Genomic DNA, 20,908 nt, shown 5'->3' with positions numbered 1-20,908 from the left:
GGACCACGTTATACAGTGCTGAGGCTCTCGAGGCGAATGAGTGGAACCTCAAGGTGTTAATGCTGCTGTATTTCGATGATCCTAGTGGCCGTATGCAGGAAGTGCCGTGCCGTGATGTCTCACGAAAGTCGAGGTTCACAGCATTCGGGATGATGTTGTTGTAGATCTTCCAAATCTCTCACGCCGCCGTTGGAGGGAGTACATGGATAGGCGATGGAGTCGATCCCAGTAGTTTGACGATCCAAGTCCCTGAATCTTCGCAGTAAAGGATCTTTGGACTGCTTCAAGTTGGGTAATATCGCACTGCAGGTGAGGAGACCACAGTGGACAGCAGTATTCCAGGTGGGACCGCACATAGGATTTGTAGAGTAGCATCATGGTGGCTACATCCCTGGAGGTGAAAGTGCGTAGCACCCAGCTAGCCATGTTCTTTGCCTTGGAGGATTTCATAGCTATGTGTGTTCTCCAGTTGAGGTTGACATCAACATAGACGCCCAGGTCTTTCACATGGTCGGAACCATGGAGGACTTGTCCAGATGGTAAGGTGTAGGGCTGCTTCCAGTCAGGCAGTTTGCCGTGCTGCAGAAGCTGGAACTTTTCCTCGTTAAGTTCCATGTTGTTGGCCTCTGCCCAGTTGACCACAGAGAGGAGATCTTCTTCGAGAAGGATGCGATCAACATGCGAGGATATGTCTTTGTGGAGCTTAGAATCATCTGCAAACACTTTGATTTTGCTGTGTTTGACAACAGAGAAGATGTCATCGATATAGATGAGGAAAAGAAGGGGGCCTAGGACGGTACCCTGAGGGACCCCACTGATGACTTCTATGGTTGAGGACCTGACTCCATCTACGATGACGTGCTGCTTCCGGCCCGCCAAGAAGCTAGCAATCCAGTCGTAGAGCTTGCCTTTGATGCCGAAAGAGCGCAGCTTCTTTAAAAGAATTTTGTGATCTACCTTATCAAAGGCTTTACTGAAGTCAAGGTAAATCACATCCGCATTTCTGTCGAGGTTGAGGTCGCACATGATGTCCTCGATGTGATGAAGGAGCTGGGTGAGGCAGTTTTTTCCGGACTGAAACCCGTGCTGGTTAGGGTTGAACATGTTGTTCCGTTTAAAGAAGCTAACCATCTCTTTGCGAATCATGCGTTCGCAGAGTTTGATGAGATGCGAGGTCAGGGAGACCGGTCTGTAGTTGGCCGCCACGGCCTTACTGCCCTTCTTGAAGATGGGTATGATACTTTGGGAGCGGAACATATCGGCGATGTTTGAAGTATCAAAGGACAGCTGCCAGATTTTCGCTATGGATGGAGCTAGAGCGTCTTTACATTCTCTCAAGATGAGAGCAGGGAACTGGTCTGGGCCAGGAGCGGAGAACTTCCCTGTTTCCCTAATGGCTGTAAGGACGTCGTCAATTGTGAATAGTATGCTGGAGAGTTCTTCTGCAGGTGCTTCTCCGAGTTGCACGCTTTCAGCGTCGACATTATCCGGATTGCTGAAGGCCTTCTGGTACTGTTTCTGGAGGATGTTGCCCATAACAGTGGGGTCAGACTGCAGGTTGTTTTCCTCGTCGGCAAGAGGAGGACCGACTGGCGACTTGAATTTAGCAGATTTTTTGGCAAAGGAGTAGAAAGCCTTGGGGTTGATTTTCATCTTTCCAATGGCGGCAATTTCCTGCCGGAGTCTCTCGTGCTTGATGTCCTTCTTCATGAGGAGCTCGATAGTAGCAGTCTCCTTGTTAAGGTTATCGAGTTTAGTGCTGTTTCTTGGGGTTCGACCGCTGTGTTTGATGGCGTTGATTCTAGCATTCAGGCGGTGTTTCTTCCGCAGCAGTTCTCTTCTGGGCTTAGGGATGGAGGACTTTGAGGATGCTTGGATGTTGCTGCTGTGTGAAGGTGCATGCTTACAGCAGATAGATGCTATGGTGTCTTCAAACAGTTTCCATGCTGTGTCCTGATCTTTGCTAGGGTCGGTGATGGCATCCCAATTCACCTCGTTGAGTTCGGTGTTGATGGCATCCCAGTCTGCTGAGACGAAATTGATGTCAGCAAAGGGACAGGATGGGCTGAACACAGGTCTTTCAGTCGTCTGCGAAGGAAGGAGGAGTTCAGGGTGAAGGAGGGTACAACTCACTACATCGTGGTTAGATAGCTCTGTCTTAGCTACTGCAATACTGTGGATCGAGTCTGAGTTGTTGGAGAACACCAGATCCAGAATATTGTTGTTGCGGGTAGGCTCAAGAATTACTTGCTGGAGAAGGGACTCCTCCGCGAAGTTCAGGAGTGCGAGAGCAGCCTGGCGGTCTGCTAAGGAGATGTTGCTTCCGGTCTCTATCAAAGAGGTCGCCCAGTTGATGAAGGGGAGATTGAAGTCTCCTGCGATGTGGAGTTCAGGAGTGTGTTCGATGCTGCTAATGAATTGTTGAAGGGCAACGAGACATTCATCGAACTTGTCGAAGGGGGCTGAAGGCGGTCTATAGATTCCCGAGATTACCATGTTTACTTCTTTGCTGTAGATGCAAGCAAGTTCGCAGTAGGTGTTGGAGAAAATCTTGGATTCTTCTGCTGTGATGGAGTTGTGGAGGTAGATGGCTGTTCCGCCACACGCACGGCTAACACGGTCCGCCCTGTAGCAGGTGTAGCCAGGGATGTGTATCTCTGCATCCAGGTGGTATGACTTGAGGTGGGTCTCCGTTAGGATGAAGAACGGCGTGTGTATTGGGTTGGATTCAATACGCTCTTGGAGGGCTTTGATCTTCCAGCGCTGGTTTGCAGTGCCGGGGTTCGTCCCTTGGATGTTGAGGAGAAAGGAGTTGGAGATCGGTAGGTTCCTTCTCACTGAGGGCTGTGCTGGAGGAAGTGAGCCTGAGGGGCTTACTGGAACTGAGCCTGAGGGACTCGCTGGAACTGGGGCAGCTGAGATGGGTAAAACATCGGAGGAGGTGGTAGCTGCTGAACCTGCTGAACGGGGACTAGGCGAGAGGATGTTAGGAGGTTCTGGAGAGAAGAGTGGACTATTGCGGCTATCTCTTTGCTCAAGTCCGCTTTCATTGAGGAAAGATGCTTAAAAAAATCTGCGTTGGAGTTGGGGATGTGTGATTCGTTGAAGCTAACCGCCCGTGTGCGGTTCGACCCGGCAGAGATGGGTGGAGTTGAAAAGCTACTCTCCGTCCTGGTTCTGCCTTGGCGGGGACCTCGATTGTCCTTATCCTGGGGTCTTGGCCTTTTGTCGTTTCTTGCGTTGGGAGGTTGACGGTTTAATTGAGATGGGGCTGAGGGTTGGTGGCCTCTTGGCGCCCTCTGCTGGAGATCTTTCTCAGTAGTAATGGTGCCTCTCATGTGCACTTTTCTACACGGTTTGTTCAGACAAGCACCTGTAGAGACAGCGTTCTGGCAGAGCAGTGGGTGAAAGAATCTGCATTTATCGTCCGCTTTGTGACAGCCTCGCTCGCCACCTCTACCGTTGTACTGGAATCTGGAGCACCATGGAGGGTGGTAGGAGGTGCAGTTATTTCCAGATATACCATGAGAGCAGTTCCCTTCGAGGAGTAAGGGGCATACGGCTTTGGAGTGGTCGTAGCAGGGCTTCTTCTTCTTGGAGTCTGTTTTCCCTGTGCGATCATTTCCATTTACCGTGGGGTTCCTAACAGCTTCGGTGTTAGGATGTTCGGTGATGACAGGCTGGTGGTGGGCGTGTTCGCTTTCAGCCGCGTGTTCAGCCGCGATGGTGGCGGCTATCAGAACTGGAGGTGGTGCTACATGCTCGGGAGCAATCTGAGATCCTAGACAGCAGGGACAGAGGTAGACTACCCCGGCTTCAAGGTCTAGTACTGAGTCTGAGTAGCACCCTAGGTGACTCGGGTTGTGGCAGAAATGGCAGGTAACTTCGCTCCCGGCGTTGGTGGAGGAGAAGGGGATGTAGTCGGAACTGCATTTCAAGCATTTCGACTCCCGACATCTGCGGATGAATCTGACGATATCGGCGGCAATAAGTTCCTTGTTCTTTGCCTTCGAAGCAGATATCTCCTTTGCGGGTAGAGGGTAATCTTCATGTAGACTGCAGAGGAGTTCGGCAGCAGCCTTGAGAGTGGGCAGCTTGATAGTGGCTGACTTGCCAAGGAGTTCGACATTTCTATCAGGGGTTGCATCAGGGTCATAGGCGTCGAGAAGTTCCTTGATTTCGGTTTCCGTGGAGATGGTCTTCAGTTTGCCGATGAACAAAGTGTCACTGTCAAAGTCCAACATGGTGTGGAAGCGCGATAGAAACGCTTCAGCGCGATAGTGTGTGTGCGGCGGTGCGACTCCTGTGTGTATATATATACTGCAGGATTTCCAGGGCTCCCTTCTTTTTCTGAAGTTGCTTTTCAATTGCTCTGATGGTATATTTGCGTGTGTGTGTGTGTGTGTGTGTGTGTGTGTGTGTGTGTGTGTGTGTGTGTGTGTGTGTGTGTGTGTGCGTGTGTGTGTGTGTGTGTCAGGCATTTGATTGCTGCTGAGTTCTATATAAATGTTTGATTTCCACGGAACACACCAAACAACACATATATTATATATATATATATATATATAAAAAAATGCAGCAGCAGATGAGAAAGACATATGGAAGAAATAATATAAATAAACAACATTAAATATATATGCTCAGAGTGAGACAGAGAGACAAAGAGAGAGAGAGAGAGAGAGAGAGAGAGAGAGAGAGAGAGAGAGAGAGAGAGAGAGAGAGAGAGAGAGAGAGAGAGAGAGAGAGAGAGAGGGGGACAGAGAGAGAGGCAGACAGATAGATAATAATAATAATAATACATTTAATTTAGAGGCGCCTTTCAAGACACCCAAGGTCACCTTACAGAGCATATAGTCATCATTCAAAACTATGTAAAACAGACTAGGAATAAAAGGAAAACAGAGGTTAAACATGAAGAAGAATAATAATTAATAACACTCAAAGACGCCTAAAGTGAAGGGGGGACCTCACTAACCACCCAATACAATACAATAGATAGAGAGAGACACAGAGAGAGACAGAGAGATATGTCCTGTACTATATATATATATATATATATATATATATATATATATATAAAAAATGCAGCAGCAGATGAGAAAGACATATGGAAGAAATAATATAAATAAACAACATTAAATATATATGCTCAGAGTGAGACAGAGGGACAAATAGAGAGAGAGAGAGAGAGAGAGAGAGAGAGAGAGAGAGAGAGAGAGAGAGAGAGAGAGAGAGAGAGAGAGAGAGAGAGAGAGAGAGAGAGAGAGAGAGGGGGACAGAGAGAGAGGCAGACAGATAGACAGATAGATAGATAGAGACAGAGATAGAGAGAGACAGAGAGAGAGACAGAGAGATATGTCCTGTCCAGAACACCTAAGAGCTTAAAAACGGTGTCAACCCGGAACATTCTTTAGAGAGAAGTTGGTAGTTTGGATGAAATACAAGTTATCTTCATCCCTCTCAAGCAAAATAAAACCAACTTGATATCGAAGTTAAATATTAGGTTTGATCCAAATTACCCTGTTTATTACCTGAACACTTTGTATGAATGTGTTGAAGTAGGTAAGGACTTTTAATGCAAGCTTACCAAATGGATGAAATGCACTAAAATGTAAATTCTCTGCTAAATCTAAATACCTCAACATTGTATTTAAGTACAGCAATTGTGGCAAAAAAAATGCTGGTCACTTTCTTTCGGAAATAAATAAAAACCGAGGATCTTTGTGCTTCTTAAGCGATGAATACAATTGCCGGGATATGCATCGAAAGGAATAAGATTAAATTACTACTCTTATGTGGAGTGGGATGTGATTTGAGGAAAATAAGTATTTGTATTATTTGTATAACATTTGTAAGCAAAAAACAACCTTTCTAGATCATTTCCGAAACTTTTCTTTACCTTACTTTTCCATTTTGAAAGACATTTTTCCTATAATTGGTATTATGATGAACGTAATATAAAACCAATTTCTGGGTCAGTTTACATACTTAATTATGCATCCATAATTGATTCTTTCTTCACTTCCCTGGGGGACTGTTTGGATCTATTTACTAACAATGCTGTTTACTCTTATTCTAACTAGGTTTTTTCGTCGAAATGTGTCAGTGTTGTCATCTCTCATTAAATTAGTTACACGGTAATTTAAACAGGCTGGCTTACGGGATAACTGTGTGTGTGTGTGTGTGTGTGTGTGTGTGTGTGTGTGCGTGTGTGTGTGTTTGTGTGTGTGTGTGTGTGTGTGTGTGTGAGTGTGTGTGTGTGTGTGTGTGTGAGAGAGATTTGTGTGTTTGTGTGTACTTGTGTGTGTGCGTGCGTGCGTGCGTGCGTGCGTGTGTGCGTGTGTGCGTGTGTGTGTGTGTGTGCGCGCGCGGGTGTGCGCGTGTGTGTGTGTGTTTGTGTGTGTTTTTGTGCGGGTATGTGTGCCAATCCTTTTTTGGCAAAGGTTGTAACCTTTACCTGCTGACTGTATCACACTGCTAAATTAAATCGCTGCATCGCATTACATAAAAACACACACACACACATGCATGATTGCATACAACACCACATCATAATACCCGTATAAGGGTGGATCCTTTGCAGCTCTCCCAGAGAAACCTAATAGGCTATTAACATTAATTTAGCCTCAACACCAGAACTTAAAAATCTACCACCGGCCAGAGAGAGGGAGAGAGACAGGGACAGAGAGAGAGAGAGAGAGAGTGAGTGAGTGAGTGAGTGAGTGAGTGAGTGAGTGAGTGAGTGAGTGAGTGAGTGAGTGAGTGAGTGAGTGAGTGAGTGAGTGAGTGAGTGAGTGAGTGAGTGAGTGAGTGAGTGAGTGAGTGAGTGAGTGAGTGAGTGAGTGAGTGAGTGAGAGAGAGAGAGAGAGAGAGAGAGAGAGAGAGAGAGAGAGAGAGAGAGAGAGAGAGAGAGAGAGAGGATAACAACAGGATAACAACAGATAAAGTATGCCAATTCGAAGCCCCAACCACTAGACCTGATATCCATGAAGCAAGGGAGATGAGAAGAGAATGACAGGGTGAAGGAAGAGAAGGAGCCGTCAACAAATGAAGAAGGCAAGAGGAAGGATAAGACTGAGGTGACATAGACATGAGTGTGGCACTAATGAATATGAATAAGACCAGCTCAATGTAAGAAGTGATGAATGAACGCCGATTCATTTATTTGTTCTAGGAGGAGCTTGGTGATTTAACAAGCCCTCAATCCCCTGCACCACACCATGGGGCCAAACACCATTCACTCACTGTGTTTGAGACTGTGTGCCTGTGAGTGACTGTAGTCACGTTTCCATCTAAAGGTTGAAGCAAATCTTTAGAAAGTTTGCAAAAAAGAAATTCAAATTAGGTGCATTTCCATCAAGTGGTTGGAGCGGAAAAACTACACACATTCCAGGGCATGTCGTATCCTTTGTTTTGATAACATCCTGTTAGGTCCTGATAGTGGAATTGCGTTGTTTTCCATCTAAAATAGCTGTAATGTATTTTTTCTTCGATGAGAGCAAGGACAAGTTTTACCTCTTCAGCGGTCCACACGTATCTATTATTCACATTGGCCATCTTTTTCATGGAATTATTCAAAGGACACATTGTACATATTTATAATTCGAAATTTGTCGCAGTTGATGTCGTCAGGGTGGCTATAGAGCTCGTAAGTCGCCATTGCTCATGGGACCTATGAGACCGAAAGAAAAGAATGGGCGTCAATGGAGAGAAAGTAATTATTTTCTGATCCCAGTCTTTATATGCCCCAGATTACACATATGTTGTTTGTGGATTTAAATGATAATTTTTCATGCAAAGAAAACTATAATTTAGCGGGTAGGAGTTTGATACGGTTCGTTTTTGTGTGGGGCCCTTTGTGGACTACAACTCCCGCTGCTCTCGACGCGTATGATATACGTCACCACCACTCTGTGTGTGTGTGTAGAGAGTCTACAGAGCACATGAGCCGAGTTACGAATTCAGCAGAAATTAAAAGTGAGAGACATAGAGGAGCCATTGGCCTACAAACTTGTTTAAGAGGAATGAACTAGTGACATGATAAAGACCATTATTTAACAAAAAAATGGCCTTATGGTCAATGTGGTCATTTACAATCCAACAAACAATGCAACTAGAGTTGACGATAAACTAAATGCGTGTGTGTGTGTGTTTGTTATTTGTGTATGTGATCTGAAGGTGAGTGAAGGAACAAAATCATTATTTTAGTCTCCTCTGGTGCTTTTTCTATCTTCTTCTGGTCTCTCTACTCTCTCTCCTGTGTATCGCTGTGTTTGACTGGCCTCTCTACCCTCTCTACTGTTTATTGCTTTGTTTGACTGGTCCCTCGCTCCTCTCTCCTGTGTGTTGCTGGGTTTGACTGGTCTCTACCCTCTCTACTGTGTTTTGCTGTGTTTGACTTGTCTCTCTACCTTCTCTCCTGTGTATTGCTTTGTTTGACTGGTCTTTCTCCTCTCCCTCTTGTGTATTGCTGTGTATGACTGGTCTCTCTCACCTCTCTCCGGCCCTGTGTATTGCTTTGTTTTAATGGTATCTCTTTCCTCTTGCCTGTGTTATGCTGTGTTTGACTGGTTTCTCTCCCCTCTCTCCGGTCCTGTTTTGGACTGGTCTCTCTCTATGGAGCCAGTTTCCTGCCATAATTCAAACCTGAAAAAAAAAGTTTCAAAGGCTTGTAAGTCTGGGTTTGAAAACTCAACACCTTGTAAAAAAGATTTTGCAACACAGAAAAAAGAGATTATAACCATTTAGCTCTAAACCTATTGGTTGCTCTCGGCTGACGTACATTCCAATCACATGTGCCGTTCACCGGGCTGTGCGTGATTGACAGTGCTCTGCCGATGAAAAGAATGTGATTGGAATGTACGTCAGTACATTCCAAGGGGTCAGACAACTATCACACCGCCCAGACTCCCCCATCCGCCAACACCCGCATGGGGATAAGGGAGGGACGAAGGATGTACACGTGCCGTTCACCGGGCTGTGCGTGATTGACAGTGCTCTGCCGATGACAAGAATGTGATTGGAATGTACGTCAGCCGAGAGCAACCAATAGGTTTAAAGCTAAATGGTCCCGCCCCCAGGAAAGTTTTTTTTTTCTTCAGACTTGACTGTCAGGAGTTTCAAAACATATGCGCGACAGAACACTGCCAATATTCACGTGACTCAAAGCTTGCGCCTGTGTGGTCAAATCTCTGAAAAGTCAATGCTGAAAAGTCAGTTCTGAAAAAATACGTTGCAATGGCGTAAACGTACACCTTTACAAGTTTTTAAAACTAAATATACAACCTTTCAAAACTTATTTCTCAATGTATGAACACCTGTTTGCAGAATCCCATTTACAAGGTTTCAAAACCGGGAAACAATGAAATACACTGTTAGAACAGTGCCAGATTTGAAACTCTGCAAATGCGCTGGTGAAATTGTTTGTACTTTGAAAATGTGTTGGTGAAAATGATGAAGAAGATAAAATAGAAAAATCATGTTTACAGATGTTTGAATTTTTGTTAGAATTTTTTTCAGGTTATAATCTCTTTTTTCAGTGTTGCAAAACCTTTTTTACAAGCTGTTGAGTTTTCAAACCCAGACTTACAAGCCTTTGAAACTTTTCTTTTCAGATTTGAATTATGGCAGGAAACTGGCTCCATATCTCTCCCCTCTCTCCGTCCCCTCCTGTATATTGCTGTGTTTGACGGGTCTCCCTCCCCTCTCTCCTGCCCTGTGTATTGCTTTGTTTTATTGGCCTCTCTTTCCTCTCGCCTGTGTATTGCTGTGTTTGACTGGTATCTCTCCCCTCTCTCCGGCCCTGTATTGCTGTGTTTGACTGGTGCGTCTCCGGCTCTGTGTATTGTAGGGTTGGGAATCTCTCGGCAGCTCACGATTCGATAAGATTCAGATTCAGAGGTCAACGATTCGATTCTAAAACTATTATCGTTTGCTACTCAGAGTTCGCCAATCACTTCCTACTTTTGTGATGATCATTAAAGACAATCAACAAATCAATTACCTTATCTAATATTTTATATTAGATAAAGTAGGTTCTCTGCGCAGAGAACCCGCGGACAGAAAGGAACGTTTTCTGTAGCGCTCTGCAGCAGAAGAACAGAATATATATATTTTTTGTTAAATTTAAATTCCGATTAGTAATTATCTGCATCGAGACGGAATCGTTCTAGAGAGAATCGCAATGCATCGAAGAATCGATTATTTTTCCCATCCTTAGTGCATTGCCGTGTTTGACTGGTCTCTCTCCCCTCTCTCGTGTATTGCTGTGTTTGACTGGTCTCTCTCTCCTCTCTCCTGTGTTTTGCTCTGTTTGACTGGTGTTTCTCCCCCCTCTCCTGTGTATTGCTGTGTTTGACTGGTCTCCCTCCCCTCTCCTGTGTATTGCTGTGTTTGACTGGTCTCTCTCCCCTCTCTCCTGTGTATTGCTGTGTTTGACTGGTCTCTACCCTCTCTCCTGTGTATCGCTGTGTTTCACTGGACTATCCAAGTCAACGTGTTAACGCTAATATCTTTCCACATTTCCTCATTGTCAGCCACAAACTCAATTAATCACACCAAGTTATTTTCCCTGTGTGCTTGTGTTGGTGTGTGTGTTTGTTTGGGTGTTTGTGCATTCGTGTATGTGTTTGTGTGTGTGGATACGTGTGAGTGTATGTGACATATGCATGTGTGTGTGTGCGTGCGTGCGTGCGTGTGTGTGTGTGTGTGTGTGTGTGTGTGTGTGTGTTTGTGTGTGTTAGTGTGGTGAGCCCTCCTTCATTTAGAGTTGCTCTATAATTAATATGGTTCAACCCTCTCCTACTGTTTGAAGTGTGTCAAACGATCCGTCACAATCCAATGTTTGTGTTTTGTTATATTGCCAAAGTTTCTTCTGCTCTTCAAGTCGTTTCCTTGTGCAAGACAGACAATCTGGATCAAGAAGAGAGTATGTGATGGTGTATTCTGTAACACATAAGGACATCCACCTCTGCTTTTCTGTCTCTCTCTCTCTCTCTCTCTCTCTCTCTCTCTCTCTCTCTCTCTCTCTCTCTCTCTCTCTCTCTCTCTCTCTCTCTCTCTCTCTCTCTCCTTTCTACCACTTCTCTTTGCTTCTTTATTAGCCCTTATTGTTTCTGTAACTCTTTTCCTTTTATTTTTTCTCAAATTCTGTAAAAGTCATACTGCAGCCTATACCGTAAGTCGAAAACTCTTGACATTTTCAGGTATGGTTACCATAACCCCCTCTACCCATAAACCCAGATTTGTGGTACTGCACCCAAAGGTGGCGCTATTGTAAAAATCATGAATTAGGCTTATTTCTCCTCACCAGATTGACCTTGACTCAAAATTCTTTAAGAATCTCTAGAATCAGACGCATCTTTTTCACCCTGGTCTTCTGCTCTAAATTGTTTTACTTTTTCCACAATTTCATAGAAAAGCCAAACGTCCCCAGTCTCAACCCGTTTAGCCTATGTGACCATTTTGTTCTTGTATAACTACCATACGGCTATCATTAGGTGGATACCATTAACAGTGCAAATGTTCAGATCTGTACTCTTTTAAGAAAGCCCTTAATTCTCTTGTGAAATGTGTGCTTGGTGGTTTCTTGATGCTGTGTGCTTATCAATAGACATTTTCACGATGTGAATGAGGCTTCATGCAGTTCAGGAATGTCAGTGACTGAACTGACATTCAGCCACTGAATGAAAAAAATAGAGAGATGAGTTTGGTTGCTGCAGCAGACGTAGCTCTATAGCTACACCAAATGTGTTGTTTGTGAACAGGCTGTGTGAGCCCTGACGTCCCATCCACTGATTGTTGTTTTACTGCATTTAGCGTCTTCGTCCGGAGGTGAAGGTGAAAGTGTCCACAGATCCTCCGGCCTCGGGTTATGGAGTTTGAATACAATTGTTCAGCTGCAAACTGTTGGGGTTTCAAGGATGAATTATAGACACTAGTTATTTTTGGTTTTGCTTTTTTTTGGTGAAACCTGTGTTTCACCAAAAGTAATAAATTATAATTTCAGGATGACCAAAATATAGAGGAAGAGGAAGGGAGAAGAAGTGTGGAAAAAACCCTAATGTACTTGAAACGAACAGCCCAGGGTAGAGAAAAATAATCTCAACTTCTCATTTTTGCAAGCAGTCGGTACGTGACAGACATGGCTTTTCCACAGTAAAAGGACTCTTTGACTTCTCTGCGAGTGAGTCAGACAGTTTTGGTCAGACAGGGAAGTTGGCGGCGGTGGTGTGGGGTGGAGGGTGAGCAGTCGTGTGGGTGGCTCACAGCTAAATATACACCTCAGCAGAGCAGTCTATCTGTGTCCATACCACCAGGGTGGATTGCGACAGATTTCTACAACCAATTGCATGCGTGAATGATGTATTGACCACAATGTTGGAGATATATATGAGGACCTCCGAGTCTGCCAAAACATGCACAAATGCAGACACAAACACACACACACGCACACACATTTTTATTCTTTATTTGAATCCACCTATCAAATTGCAAGAGACAGGATTCAAATGTTTAAGAGATGAGATAGGTCTTTGCTCAAGGGTACAAAAAACATCTCCTGCGCCACACGGCCAGACTGCCTATCACTGCTGATATGGAGCAGAACTTTGCTAATTGTTTAGATTCTCTGCTGGAGAGCCCTGCCAGCCTTAACCCACTGAAAACACGGTTGTGGACATGCCCCAAGCTGCCAAAAATAAACACTATTAGCTTGCATTGGTAACCTAGGTCCCTTGGTATTTCCAGAATGGGCTGGTATTTAACGATTGTATCATTGGAAGCAATTTCCATGTACAGATCAAACACACAGCCTATCTCAAGTAAGAGCACTTCCCTTCTGTCTCTTTTTAAAAACACAACATCAGGGGTATTTGGGATGTTACACATCACATCAATAGAGCAGTTAAACCATTCCGGCATGATGCGTGAATGTTTGTACATGGTCACATTTTCTAGAAATACTTCTTTAAAGGGGACCTATTATGCTTTTCGACTTTTATGACCTATAAACGTTGTTATAATGATTGATAGTCATGTTTAACCATACACAAAAAACTGTGTAGATTTTCGGGAAAATCTTCCTCTCATCTGGGCGCTTTCAGCATTCTCTGTCAACGGGCAGATTTGACCAGGCATATGGGGGCGCGGCAGGAGTGCCTCTACGTAGATGATTTCTCGGAAATGTGAACAAGTGAATGCAAACGTTGTCCTGAGTGTTTAGCGCTCTGCACAGCCACCCCAGACTGTCAGCAGGGAATACGTCGAAATGCATGTACGTCATTATTTGACACTTTAGTATGGTTAAACATGACTATCAATCATTATAACAACGTTTATAGGTCATAAAAGTCGAAAAAGCATAAAAGGTCCCCTTTAACATCGCTGGGAATCGTGGCATGGCGTGCAATATACAGTCCTTTGTACATAGTACAGCCATTCACAATATGGGCAACTGATTCAAGTTGATGGCTAGAGTACATTATACAGTGTGGATGGTGGTGTACAGGGTACCATAATGCCAGATTGTATTTGGTAGGTAGCACCTACAGCCTAGCTTTGGCAGTGAAACAGAGGATGTCCTCCCCAACAGCAACATTTCTGTACATGGAGTGGGAAGCAGAGTGGTCGGCAAAGTCTAGGCATGCTAGCTTTCCCTGCATTCTAAGTCCAGTCCAGTGTTGTTTGGTCTCTGATTGTTTTATGCTAAGAAGGAATCTCCTTGCTGTTGTGTTCTGTAGTAGGTGTTGTGCCTCGTTGTGGTAAACAGTAGCCTCTGCGGTTACAGATGGGTCGGTGACAACTGCATCAGATGCCTGTGGTACTGTGTGTGAGTTGTGTTGTGTCCATTCCAGTTTGACTGTCATTCTGTTGCACAGATCATTTAGGTCCGGCCAGTCCGACCGAACTCCAAAGCCTGTGCCTTGTATGTCCAGTTTCCCGCTGCTTTTCCTCCCAAAGCCTAGGAAGTAGGGTTGCCGCGGTGTGGACATTTTCACACCGAGTAATACACTCGTGTTAACATCCGTATTACCGAGTATAAACGGTATAAACTTTGAAACTAGGTCAACCGCCATCTTCTCCGGCAATTCTCCTCTCACACTCGGTGACAGCGTCTGGCAGCGTGCCAAGTCTTCTAATGTTCTTTATATAATAGTATAATATAATTGTATGTATAATATCACGGCCAAAAGCTCTGTGCGCCTTCCGGATGGCCGTAGGGCGGGGAGCTCTCGTTGGGATTGGGTTTAGCGGGGTCTGTTTACCGGCGTTGCTATGGTTACCGGTCTTGTAAGGAAGTGCGCCAATTCTCGGCGCGCCAATTCTCTTCCGCATAGAGCAGAACTGTGACCTATTCTACACATTTTAATTTTCTTAATTATAATTATATTATTAATTTTTACTGACATTTTTCTTTTATTGCTGAAAAAAAAAAAAAAGCGTCCAGTTTCATGACTGCAGGGAGTGGGGAGGAATCAATTAGATCGATTCTGTTCTTATTGGCACAAAATAGCTCCTGTGCCTGCTCCCCCCACTCACCCGCAATGTTGATGTTATGGCCAAGATAGGTGTATGACTCGTGGCATGAGTAGACCCTGATAGGCTGTCCCATTATTGTGAAGGAGGGTGGTTTGTCAGATTTGCACACTGACAGAGCCACTTGAGTTGGTGTCCACAGATCACCTGCAGAAAAGATCCCTTATATACTGTACATGTTATATGTTATGATGTCCGCAAAGGGCTGAGATAGATGGATCTCCTCCATTGCATTCAGCATCATTTTGTGGGATAGTGTTCCAAAGGCATCTCTAACATCTAGGAATACAGTATAAAGTTTACATGATTCATGTTTAAAATCATCAATTCCTGTTTTAAGGCAGAACACATGCTCGTTCATCCCCTGTCTGTCTATGTAAGCTTTTTGTTTGCGTGAGAGGATGCCTGTTTCCACAAGCCATGGGAGGATTTTGTAGACAGTGGGAATGAGAGATGTCTCTCCGTGTGGATGGGTCAGTTGGAATGTTGTTTTTCTATGGATGGGGGCCCCCTTCCATGATCCTGGCACCTTTCCATTAATCAAACAGGTGTTAAATAAATATGTTAGCATTTGGGTGGACTGGGGTTTTCTGGCTTTGATGGTCTCATATGTCACCCCATCGTATCCACTGGCAGGTTATTTGGCAGGTGGGAAATAACTTTATCTACTTCTTCAAAAGTGAATTTAGCAGTGGATGGATAATAATCTGGGATAACTGACTCTATGCTTGTGGACTAAGGGGGTGGGGTCAGCGTTTGGATCGGGGGAGTTTGACATTTGGCCATATATAAACGTCAGTAGTATCATTGACAGTTGGCGGGGGGGAGGGAAGCATGCTATTATTTAAACGTGCGGTGCTGCCATAGGTATGAGCGATGGTTGGATGACGTCTCTCACGAAGATCAACTGTTTCTCAATCCAGGAAGTAATGGAAGCCAGTGTAAACTCTGTTGGATATTTATCGCTCAATGGAAACTTTTTTAGAATCTGTGTCGCGTATTTCAGGAGTGTTAATCCAAACTCTTTCCCGTTGTTATTTCCTCTGCGGAATATTACATTTTGGAAGAATACTCCGGTTAGGATTGAAGCCACTTTACTCCACTTCGCTGGATCGCTGGAGCAGGCAAAGTAAGCTCTTTCTTGGAGTAGATTGGTATCCATTGATTTCTTGAAATGTCTATCATGAGTTGAACATTGCCCATTCATGGCATTGTTGGCGCACGTAGTTGTTGGCGCACGTAGTTGTTAAAATCCACGGGGGGGTCTTCACCGTCTGATGGTGTTTGCGGGACGGGGTCATGGGTTTGCCTCAGTTGTTTGTAGATGCGGCCGCTGGCCAGGGCTTTTTTGAAGGCGATCCGTAGCACTGTGACTAGGCACATGTTAGGTACTAATGTCTAAAGCATATCTTTCTCTGCTGCATTAACGATGGCAGTTACGACTGCCATCATTAATGCAGACACACACACGCACACGCACACACACACACACACACACACACACACACACACACACACACACACACACACACACACACCTGGGCTGTGTTCCAACATCCATACTATCCGTACTTACTAGCCTAAGTTTGAGTACATAGGGCGTTCCGATTCAGATCGAGCAAAAATAAGTTTACTGAAAGGACCCGGATGGTGTACTCAAAACGGTCAAAACGGTATGTGGTGATGTACACTTTTCGTACTCAAAGTCAGCCATCTTAACTATGTAGCGGAAGAGGGCGGAGCCAGGCTGAGCCAAAGTCTGCGCACATTAATAGTCATTTTGTAGTTTTTATAGCTTTTATAGCTTTTTATAGCTGCTAGGCGTAAAGAGTTCACCATTCAAAGCGGGATGTTTATTGCGGGGGAGGAGCCATGGCGGTAATCGTGATCGTAATTTCCGGTTAGTGCACCACGTATTTGATTTCGAAAAGCACAGACATCTGAAAATTAGCGCACTTAGTGAGTGCGGATAGTGTACTGCATTCAAACACAGACACGTGCACAAACAAACTCCCCACTGCGCTGCCTCCTACCTACTGAAGCGGTTGCCTCTTATGTTTCCCTTTTCTGAGCGGTTTATTTTTAAAGCTTGCGGTGAATCAGAGAGGAGATGAGCGTAGGTAGAGACGAGGAGGAGGTAAGGGGGAGAGTGGAGGAGGAAGGAGGAGAGATCAGAAGAGAGAGCGGGTTGGTGAGGACCAGATAGGAGGTGGGGGGGAGGGGGGGCAAGGGGACAGGAGGAGTGATAATGAGAGCCAAGGAGGATGGCAACAAAAAAAATAGGAAATTATATTCAGCCAAAACCCATCAAAATAGGGAATGTAAACAGAGCAAGAGGAGAGTTCACTGCAGAGGACTGAAGGTATTTAATATTCATTCTATCTCGACGTTTGGCGCCAGGTTTACACCAACCCAGTGTGTACCAGTGTGTTCTGCTGGTAGGTGGAATCATCTCTCTTTGTGGGGACTTCAGGTCATTGTGCTGTGTATTGTCTTCTTTATGTCTAAATAAGCGTTTGTGTGTGTGTGTGTGTGTGTGTGTGTGTGTGTGTGTGTGTGTGTGTGTGTGTGTGTGTGTGTGTGTGTGTGTGTGTGTGTGTGTGTGTGAAATGTGCAATGGTTAACGGACTGCATTTGTTTCACACTGTCTGAACAGTGCCATTTGTGATTACTACCTCACTTTATCCCCTTTGTACGCACTTGTACTCCGTCAGCTGACTTGAGCAGTCAGGGTTAGGTATCTTGCGAGGGAAGACCTGGGCACTTAGGAAGATACAGGGATTGTACCAGCAACCTTCCGTTTGTCAGACAGCACACTCTACCTCCTGAACCACTGCCGCCCTGTGTGTGTGTGTGTGTGTGTGTGTGTGTGTGTGTGTGTGTGTGTGTGTGTGTGTGTGTGTTTATGCGTGCATGTGTGTATGTGTGTGATTGGCGACCAGCTGGGGTCTGATCCTCTGAGCGGCGATCAGGTCCTGTTCGCTTCATTTCCTTGTAGCCGTGCTGCGAGCATCAAACCCATAAACACGTGTTTGCTTACTAGCTCACGTTCACTTTTACAATCAAGCATGTATTCGCTTATTCACTTAAACGCCAGTCACAGAGCTCCGAAGGCTCCTACCTCACCGCTTTCACTTCGTGGTGTGCTGATGGTCTAGTCTAAATGTGCTTTGACATCGTAGGTTCAGACCCTCCCAGGCCGTGATGCTCAGCCTTTGTCAAACAATAAAAGCATTGTATGTTCAGACCCTCCAAGGCTGTGATGCTCAGCCTTCATCAGAAAATAAAAACTGAATTTGTCAAAAGCACAAACAGTCCAATTCCAGCCTTTGAGCTAATGACAGACTCAACATACTTTGCTAACAAACATATTTCCCATCTTTGGCAGAATGAAGTTCTATGATCCTCATCAAGCAACTAGTAATACTAAACAAACATAAATATGTGTAAGAATCTTTGGGTCAACAGTAAGTGTCCGTTGTGTTGTGTGGTGATAGAAGCTCTAGCAGCCTAGGGATATTTACACCACCATGTGCACGCATGTTGTGCAATATCGCAAAAGGAAACTAATGTGCGATAGCAATCAATAAGTCTTTAGTCATGCATTGCACACACCATGCAAGGACCAATTGACAGTGTTTTACATCATAGACGCGGTTGTCTCTGGTTCTCTAGCAATACGTCAGTACGCTGAGAGCTATTCTGCCCAAAATAAAAGGCTTTCATTTTCTGGTTGGAGTCAACCCAATCAGCCGTGAAAACAAAGCAGAATTTTAAGTGCAGGAGGATTCTATGCTAATACGACTCATATCACACACTAATGACAGCATTAGTGCGCACCCCGAGGGACCCCGTGGGCTGCTCGTCTTCAGAACCTCTTAGTGGAGTTTGAAACCAGCCATCATCTGTTATCAAACTGCTCAAGATCTGTAAGTCGTATTCTACCACAAGCAAGCTAAAATCATCCTAAGTATGTCTGCAAACATGTCACACAATTAATTTTTTTGCTATTGTGATTGTAATGGTATAATAATCATCGCAATTGCGGAATCGACCAATATCAGTATTGCATTTCCTCATGTAGTTATGCACTGTTGGGATGAGGATGAGGATGATGATGATGATGATGATGATGATGATGATGATGATGATGATGATGGTGATGGTTGATGTTAAATTAACATTTCATCATTCGGAGCTAATCTCTGTGTACCAGAGCCCATTCTGAAGAAGCACCCTGTCTGCTAGGGCTGTACGGTATGGACTAAAATGTGTATCACGGTAAGATTTAAGGCATAGACGGTAACGCTATTATCTCAGGGTATGTTAATTTGATCTACTAATTTCGATATAAATGCTTCTGAAGTGGTAAAACACTGGTTAGGCAGCAAAACTGCATAGAAAAAATTAAAAAATCTTTTCTCAAGTTACTTCAATCTCTGAAAAACACAAATATCTAATAGTATGGAATTCTTTCTCCACTTGCTCGCGGACCTTGCCGTATAATTTTGGCATCTCAATTTGGCTGAAGTGTGTGCGGGCAGCTACGTTTTTGGACCATCTCTTTAAAGCCTTTTCTATCGTAATCTTGGGAAACAATGTCCTTACAAAGGTAAACAGTGACAGCGTTTGTCATCTTGATCCACCTGAGGCTTTTTTTTGTCATAAGGACTGGTTTTAGAAAATGCCTGCGGAAGCGATGTCTGAGATGCAGAGACAGTTTCACGGTACCAGCGTCGGTCTCGTACGGTGTGGAATGAGAGCTTGTGAAGGGACTCACTGGGAGAGGAAATGGGTCATCAAATAAGAAATCCAATTTTCTGTTTACCTTTTTTAAGTGAACAACCAAAAAATGTTAAACTTATATACTAAGTTCTCTCTCTCTCTCTCTCCCTCTCACTCCTTCAGATCTGTGTCTACACTGTCCTCATCGTCAGTGACACCCTAATGAACCGAAGGTGCATCTGGGTATTTTCCTCCTTCTTTGTGAATAAAAAGATCTCTGAATAGTCAGTGACGTGTTACCCGGCTCCCGGCTTAAAATTCAGATTAAGCAACTTGATTGCTCAAGGAGTAAGGGACAGATGAATAAAAGGAGAGTGATGGAGAAATAGAGAGCCACAGAGAATAAGAGAAGTGATTTGGTTTTGGTTCTTAATAAGGATGTTAAGAAGTTGTTTAATTCTCTTATAGGTCTGCCTCTTCTATATTTTGTATAGACATTTGTTTCATGTTGACATGCAGACCTTCTCTATTTCTCTCTGTCTCTCTCTGCCTTTTGGTATTTGATTCTATAATGGGAAAACACCATTATGTTAATTGTTAATGTAAAAGAGAATTGTTCTATCTTGTTGAAATAGCACATTTAAATCCAGGACCTGCCAGAGCAGTTCACAATGTGTTTGCCCTCTAAAGTCACCCACTGACACACCTTGCATCTCCAATGATAAGCTTGGAAAAGTTGAATAGATTAAGGGAAGATCTAATAGATCCACAGCTTATCAGCTGCTGCCAGAGGAGAGCGCTCCACTGCAGCTTGCTTTAATCCCTCAAATGCCTCTCTGGATACCATGCGGTCAGACAGACAGACAATGAACCCTCAGGCAGATAGCAGTTTGTGCAGACAGACAGTCGATCGGACAGTGACCCCAGCAGAAATAAACACAAACTATTTCACTTCCTCCAACACCTCCTTGATGTTTGTCATGTTCGACATTGCACAACTGTGAGTGATGACCTCAAATATTATCTGAATAGATGAACACCTTAACCAACACACAGATGTGTTTCCAATAGATGTGTAAGAGTGTGCTATTCCCCGTGAGCCAGAGAGGCAGACGTCCCTGCAGAGCTGTCTCTGGACTATAATAAGCTCTGATGAATCACAACAGCAGTGGTGGTTGAGTGCTGTGGAGATAAGGAGCGGAATGGTTTGTAATCACTGGGTGCTGGTCAGAGAGCTGTATCTTCTAAGTAAGATGTCATCTCATGTGGTGGTGCTGGAAGCTGTCAGCCCTCTGATGGCCCACCTGACACATGCAGCCTGTCTGATTGGTCCAATTTGTCCTAAACTGTCTCCATCTCCTTGATTGACACAGGAAGCCGACCAGTAAGGCCAGGAGATCCCCAGGCAGCAGAGTGCAGGGACTTCTTTTGCTGTGTATATAGAAATGTTTTCCCTTCAACCATCCCCTTTTATTCAAACATAGGAATATTCAAAAAACAACAAATTATCAAACCTCTTCCAGTTGCAAGCACCATCTGCAAAAAGCATGCCTTGATATATTTTCGCCATAGCAAACAAATGTTAAATGGACTGCATTTATAAACTTTAATGAACACTAAAATTTGTGTTTGGTCGATTATTTCTCTG

The 20,908-nt window shown here is 44.3% G+C and overlaps 1 protein-coding gene across 4 annotated transcripts in view; it reads left to right on the top strand.

Moving 5' to 3' along the window:
- Positions 1–20,908, top strand: part of cdh11 (cadherin 11, type 2, OB-cadherin (osteoblast)) — a 135,724-nt gene that overhangs the window by 29,991 nt on the left and 84,825 nt on the right. Inside the window, exon 1 of one of the 4 annotated variants that reach the window (XM_060073681.1) lies at positions 15,399–15,664. The exons of 2 other annotated variants lie outside the window; for them this stretch is intronic. The gene's annotated coding sequence lies outside the window, so the exon portion shown is untranslated. Of the gene's footprint in view, positions 1–15,398; positions 15,665–16,767; positions 16,898–20,908 lie in introns of those variants that run through there. One more of the 4 variants, XM_060073680.1, reaches the window with a different exon arrangement.

This window comes from Gadus macrocephalus, chromosome 15, assembly GCF_031168955.1.
Source record: "Gadus macrocephalus chromosome 15, ASM3116895v1".
In the NCBI taxonomy this organism is placed as follows: domain Eukaryota; kingdom Metazoa; phylum Chordata; class Actinopteri; order Gadiformes; family Gadidae; genus Gadus; species Gadus macrocephalus.
The sequence above is the reverse complement of the archived record's forward strand: the minus strand, read 5'-3'. Positions and strand labels throughout refer to the sequence as shown.